This window comes from Hyaena hyaena, unplaced genomic scaffold (assembly GCF_003009895.1).
Source record: "Hyaena hyaena isolate Hyena2069 unplaced genomic scaffold, ASM300989v1 scaffold_1307, whole genome shotgun sequence".
NCBI classification, from domain to species: domain Eukaryota; kingdom Metazoa; phylum Chordata; class Mammalia; order Carnivora; family Hyaenidae; genus Hyaena; species Hyaena hyaena.
The window spans coordinates 66,372-73,786 of NW_024081939.1; positions in this window are offsets into that span (position 1 = coordinate 66,372).

The window sequence follows — 7,415 nt, forward strand, 5'->3', positions numbered from 1 at the left end:
CACTGCGTCCCGCCCTGGACTCCGCACAACTCTCCGCCGCAGCCCGCGTCGCCACTCCTGTAGATACCTGGCCTTGCCAGCCTTCCTGACCGTGCGCTGCCGGGTCTTGACCGGCCTGGGGGATCTCCGCTAGTCCAGCAAGATCACAGCTCTTCCTCCTGCAGCTTCATAAGGACGCGCCCAGGAGGGACCTGAGTCTGGATCCCAGAGAACTGTGATCTCTGGGTGCAGAGAGGGAGAGTTAGTCAGTGGGGTTTGGACTTGGCTTTAGCCCAGCCAGTGCATTCCGTAGTACGCTCTGCGCTTGGCCACGGCTTATGTTAGGGTTCTGTCGTTAGCCCCAGATGGTGGGGGGACGTGGTTGTTCCAAGACGACAGTGCCTGAGTACATTCATCCGCCACAGAGAGATTTGGGCACCCCCCGAGGACCTGAGAGAGCGCCTCCTTCGGCGGCTCCGCTGCTCTTTCTGGGGTTCCATCTTTGCTGAGGATTTACTACTGCTTCGCCCCCCCACCCCCACCCCCACCCCGCACTCCTCCACCCCAAGTTAGCCACCTCACTCCCCCAGGACACCAGGAGCCTCTGCAGTTAGCCTCTCCCAAAGACCTCGTGAAGGCTGTGAAATGGGGAAGGTCTGCAGCAGAGTTTTTCCCTCTAGCCCGTGCCACCTCTGGTAGAACCTGAATCCCTGTCCTTCCAATTCTAGGCCCTGCAACTGACTTTCGATATCAAGTGTAGAAGAATGGATTCCCAGCAGAGGGTTTATGGAGAGAGGGGGGCTGGGTACTGCCCAAAGACCTTCACCGCTCACAATGCCATTGCCTTGCCTTTTTCTACCATGGTTCTATCATCCTGATGGACCCAGAAACCACTTCTCAGCATAGTTCACTGCGTCTCTACTTTGACAGTGATTGTTCATAGGCTATGTAAAAACAGCACAGCAACTAGAAGGGCAAGTGAAGGGCAAGCTGGGGCTTCTGGCCACCAGACATCACACAGGCTACATTTCCCAGGCAACGTGGTTGGGAGACAGTTTCGGGCTCCTTCTGAGGGTCGCAAGGAAAGGCAATGAGAATGCCAGAAATGCCTGGGTGGGTTTTAAATTGCCTGCCTACTCTGCAAGGGGACAACTCCCCCACCCCCCACCCGCTACACACCTAGAAGATCCCATCCTTCTCCCACCCCAGTCCCCAGATAATTAAGCTTCTTTGGTCTCAGGTGCCCTCAGCTTTCGGGAGTGAAAGAGGCGAGAGGAGAGTTCAGCGGGAGCCCTTCCCTAAACTGCTAGTCCATCAGTTTCAATGAGTGGCAAGGGAGTGGGGGCTACTCGGCTGGACCTCTTTGCTGAACAGGCAGAAGGCGCGAGAAACCCTTGAGGCATCCTGGCGCTTCCAGGTGCTCTAGAAGGAGATCGGTAGCACCGTGGAGAAAGAAAAGCTCGCAGGGGTTTCTTCCCACGAAGAGGTTCAGGTTCCACCTCCTCCTTCCGAAATGTAGCCAGGGGGTCGGGGCTTACGATGGGGGGGCCGTTTTTTCGTGCAGACCTCTTGGCCACGGGGGTCAGAGCTCGCACAGGGTGGTGGGGGAAAGAAGAAACGCGGCAGGCTGGTCTGGGGCTCCTAGGTATAACATCAGTTCCAAGAATGTGGGACCTGTGATAGTATACCCAACCCCACCCCTGGAATCTTGGAGTCTCGAGAGCCGGCTCAAAGGAATCCCATCCCACCATCCAAGGCACTAAGGCGCTGTGACGTCACATCGGCCTCCGGCAAGATACGCCCGGCTCGGCCAGATCTACCTATCTCATTTATGCGGTGTTATGACGTCACAGATGGGCGGTGATACCACGGCTCCCACATTCTCGGCCCCGCCCTGCGAATCCTTTCAGAAAAGCGCCGAGAATACGTTCATCTCCATCAACAGGCTCCACAGACCCCCAAGCGTTGGTAGGTGCCCTGAATGAGGGAACACACCCCACAGCATCCCCTTCTGGAATCTGGCGGCTCGAATAAATGTCTCCGCTCGCTCGTGGTGTTTTGGCGCAGGAGCTGCCGCGAGGTACCCGCCCCGCCCATCCTAGCCGGTCCTCCCCCCGCCTCCGCTACTGCGCACGCTCTGCGCGCAGGCGCAGAGTGAGCTCCTCGCGCAGAAAAGCAGGCGCTGCAGACTCCGCGTCCCGCGGCGGTGGCGGGAGGCGCCGGGCGCTCCCTGCAGGCTTCCGTGTCCCGCTTTCCGGCTTAACGGACGCAGCGTGGTGCTGGCGCCGCGAGCGCTTCCCGCTCTGGACGTTTGTGAGCACTAGAGATGCGGACGCTGAAGAGGGCAGCTCTGGGTTCATTCGGGCTGGAGGCCCTTGGAGTCCCTGTGGCCCCTCGAATCCAGCGCTGCCAGGGTCCGACCTCCGTCGGATTGGACTCCGACTCCCTGGGATTGGAGTCGGCAGGGATGGTGCGGCCAGGCCCTGCCCTAGATCCGATGTGGCCCCAGTCTTTGCCAGCAGGGTCTTTGAGACAGAGGTCTTGGCCTCCAGACCAGCGGAGCTCTTGGAGGCATAGGCTTGGTCACCCATCCTGCCTATTGAGCCTGGCTTTCTGGGCCATTTCAGGAGCCAGGCTGATGGCCGGGCCCAGTTTGCCCTTGTTTCCGATGAGAAATTCATCAAGGACTGAGATAGGAGGAAGGGGTCAAACCTCATGTCAGTGGCAGAGGAAGACTTAGAAGCTGTGTTTCCTTTGAGGCAAGGGGCCAGAAGACCCGGTTGTAACTTTTCTTGCCACTTACAAGCTTCGGCCAAGTCCCTGCATTTCTCTGAGCCTCGCTTTTCTTCCTATAATGGGGACAATACGCTTCCGACCTACACCATTCAGTTGGTGTAGAGGTCAAAGTCCTACATAATTTTCTCAAGCATTTATTCACTGCTCGAACCAAAAACTGGGCCGTAGCGTGTTGCGGAACAACTTGGGCATGTATGAAGCAGCGCGCAAAGGTATTAGAAACGCTCCCCTCCGGGTCCTGAAGCTCCGAAGCTGCTTTATTCCTAAGAGAATCTTGCCCATCTTCACTTTCTCATCACCCAGAGATTCTGAAATGGGATGGAAAAAGGATATCACCTGGACTGGTGGTCATGAAACTTCTAGAAAACTTGAAAGAAGCCTTCTTTAACTGCATGGAGATGGATAAATCAGTTCACAGATTATTGTTATATTTGGTTGAGAGAGGAAGGTGGGTGACAAAATGTAAGTGCCCTACCTACCATTCCTTTGTGGCAGATGCCTAGGGAGAAAGAGACAACTTGAGGCAGACTGAGGTTTGGGCAGGGTGGGGGGCCGGGTATGTGGCAGGTGTGACTGAATAGTGGGAGGGGGGTCTCTGACTTTGCAAACACACCCAGCTGCAATCTTTGGATTTGTGCTTTCTCTGATAGTTTTACAATGTTATTTCATGGACGCAACTTCAGGAATATTCCTTTTACCCAGCCACCTGAGACCTGGCCCTCTGATGCCAGGCACTCTTGGCCATTTTTCTTGGCCAATGATAGTTCCAGCCCCAACTGTCAAAAAACAGAAGGGTTCAGAAAAGTGGGATGGATGGATGAATGGATTGAGTTTTATTTCTTATTTCTAAACATGGAGATGGCTCTGAGCAGTTCAGCCATCTCTGAGGAGCTATAAACATAATTTATTTTCAATGTTTGGTTTGATTGGACTCTTGCTTGTGGGATAAGATGAGGAGTTTTGTCATAACAAGGCAAGGATAGGTTGCTTTTTGTCACTGGTAGCAGTAGTACCACTTGGAGACTGTAGGTAGATGGTGGCATGAGAAACTTTACAGGGGCCATGGAAGAATGCTAGAGAAGATGGGGCAGGAGTGGCTAGACTCTTCACCTCTCAAAGAACCAGAGAGGGAAAATGAGCTTCTGGAGAATTCAGGCCTTGCCTGAAATAATGAGATTTACTTGTGAGTTTGGTTCACTTCTTATTAACCTGAGTCAAGAGCTGAACATTTTTGTGCAGAATTCAGAATATTATTGATATCTCACAGCTTCTATAGCTGCTCCCGTAGGGCTGTGGGAGGTGAAGAACCAGGGCAGGTGTGGTGCTGTAGCTGTCCGGAACAGTCTCTATTATGGCCTTGTCATCAGGAGACCAGCCAACGCGGAAGTATTTGAGCGGAGCCGCTCTGAGGTGGGTGGCGTGGCTCAGAGTTCTTGTTAACTGTTACGTGGATCTGGGCACCATAGATCTAGCTTCTAAATCTTTTATTTTCTTTTTAATGTTTTATTTATTTCAGAGAGAGAGAGAGAAAGCAGGGGAGGGTCAGAGAGAGAAGGAGATACAGAATTGGAAGCAGGCTCCAGGCTCTGAGCTGTCAGCACAGAGCCCGACGCGGGGCTCGAACCCACGAACCGTGAGATCATGACCTGAGCTGAAGTCGGACGCTTAACCGACTGAGCCACCCAGGCGCCCCTAAATCGTTTATTTTCTATATTCTTTTTAATTTTTCAATTTCTTTGTCTATTAATTCCTAACTTCAGTACTTTAGTGTGTTAAAAACTCCCGCCACATGGTAGAATTATTTTGTTTTGTTTCGTACTTCTAACACATGTTCAGATTTGTCTCTCCTTGACAATCAGCAGGACTCATGGGAGCCTCCTCAGTGTGGCTGTGGGGATCGTGGCAGTCAGGATCGTGGCAGTGGCTGGGGTTATACCACTATGGGAAGAGTGTGAGGCATTGCTAGGGCTTTTCCAGGCAGGAGGCCAGACAAGCTTTTGTCCTGGACAAATGATGTTTTACTTTAATTATCATAAGTATGTATTTAACTGGGGGGAGTGATGGAGGAGGGCACTGGGCTTTGATATGTTTCCTCAGCTTTCTCCACCCCCCCCCCCGCCATATATTAATTTAAACACTTCTAGGCCTGTGGCACAATAGAAATTTCTAGGGAACACTCCATTATTCACCACCTAAATTCCACAGTTAGCATTTTACTATACTTTATCACAATACCCTTCCACCACTCCACTCCTCCCATTTTTTTAAAATAAAAATTTATAAACATACAGAATAATTGTAAGAATGGACAAAGAACACTTTTATACTTTCCTTAGAGAGTCAAAAACTGATAATGTTTTGTTGTATTTTCTCTCGCTGTCTTTCTCCCTGAACCGTTTGAAAGTTAGTTTCAGAGTTCGTCAGATGTTAACCTTACAGAATTCAGCACACATATTTTAGGAATAAGGGCGTTACTCTATTTTACCACAACATTATTATCAGTAATTTTGCCTATATCATCAGATGTCCCATCTACATTATAGTTTCCCCAAATATTCCCACCTTCTGATTTTTTTTTAAGGTTATTTACTTACTTATTTTGTGAGAGAGTGAGAGCAGGAGAGGGGCAGAGAGAGAGGAGGAAGGAGAGAATCCCAAGCAGACTCTGCACTGTAAGCGCAGATCCCAACTCAGGACTTGATCACATGAACCAGCCACCCAGGCACCCCCCTCTTTTTGAGTTTTTAAAAATTAGATTCCAATCAAAGTTTTTCACACTGCATTTATGTCTTTATCGTCTTTTAATCTAGAACACTTCGGGGTTTTTTTTTTCAATTAAATAAATTTTTAATGTTTTATTTTTATGTTCATTTATTTATTTTGAGAGAGAGAGAGAGAGATGCGCAGAGGAGAGGTAGAGAGAGAGTGGGAGCGCAGAGCCTGATGTGGGGCTTGAACCCACAAACTGTGAGATCATGACCTGAGCTGAAATCAGGAGTCAGACACTTAACTGACTGAGCCACCCACGTGCCCCGAGTTCTGTTTTTTTTTAACTTTTTAATTTGAATTAATTATAGATTTATAGGAAGTTGCAATGATATTACAGAGAAGTTCCATGTACCCTTCACCATTTTCTGCCACGGTTACACCTTGCATGATAGTAATACAATGTCATAACCAGAAAATTGATATTGGTACAATGTATGCATTTAGTTTTATGTTATTTTCCCACAAAAAATAGGAATAGGTACATTCTTGTAACTACCACCACAATGAAGATACAGAACTCTATAATTACCACAAAGATCTACTGATATCAATATTTTAGCGGTTTGAGTGAAACCTTAACTCCTCTTGTGGACTGAAATCCCCCCAAATCCCTATGGTGAAATCCTAATCTTCAGTGTGATGGTATTAGGAAATGGGGCTTTGGGGAGGTAATTAGGTCTTGAAGGTGGAGCTATCATGAATAGTATTAGTGCCCTTCTAAGAAGAGTCTTGAGGAAACTTGCTTCCTCTCTGTCTGCTTCACACCATGTGGGGACACAGCAAGAAGCTGGCCATCTACAAACCAGGAAGATGACCTTCATGAGCCACTGGATTTGTTGGCACTTTGATCTTGGACTTCCAGGCTCCAGGACTATGAGAAATAAATGCCTGTCCTTTAAGTCAATGAGTCTGTCGTGTTCTGTTATAGCAGCCTGAACTGACACCCACCTGTAAGCCCTTTGGCCTCCTCCCTGTGTATGAAATGATAGTCTTAAATATTTCCTTTATGTACATTGAGACCCAAGTTAGACAATGCTATACTTTTTGCTTTGACCATCAAACATAATTTAGACAACTTGAGAGGGAAAGTCTGTTGTATTTAGCTATGTTTTTACTTTTTCAATTATTTTCTTCTTCCTCATTTTTTTTTAGTTTCCATCGTTTACCATTTCTTTTCTGTTTGGAGAACGTTTTTAGCCATTATTTTAGGTCTGGTGGTGAAAAATTCTATGAATTTTTCTTCACCCGAGAATGTCTTTATTTCTCCTTCATTCCTGAAGGATAATTTCACCAGGTACAGAATTCTGGGTTAATAATCCTTTCTTTTCAGCACTTGAAAAATGTGGTGCTTCCTCTGGCTTTCATGGTTTCTGATGAGAAATATGCTGTCATTTGAATTGTTTTTCCTTTGCATGTACGGGGTCCTTTCTCTCCTGCCGCTTCCAAGGTATTTTCTATGTCTTTAAGTTTTTATTTTTTTTTTTAAATTTTTAATTTTCAGAAGTTTGATTATGATGGTTTTGGCATGGACTTCCTTGGGTTTATCCATTTTGGGGTTTTCTCAGATTTTTAATTCTATAGGTTTGTGTCTTTTTCCATGTTTGAAAAGTTTTCAGCCATTAATTCTTTTCCATATTTGAAAAATGTTCAGCTCTAATATCTCCAAACACTTTTTAAAAATCTCTACTCTTTTTCTCTATCTCATAGGCTGCAATGACATATGTTATATTCCCCCAAGTTTTTGAGGTTCTCTACATTTTTTTCACCCTATATTCTGTCTTGAGCTTGGGTCAGTTCTATTGTTCTGTCTTCCAGTCCAGTGATTCTTTCCTGTGTCCCCTCCATTCTGATACTGAGGGTTTAAAAGTTTC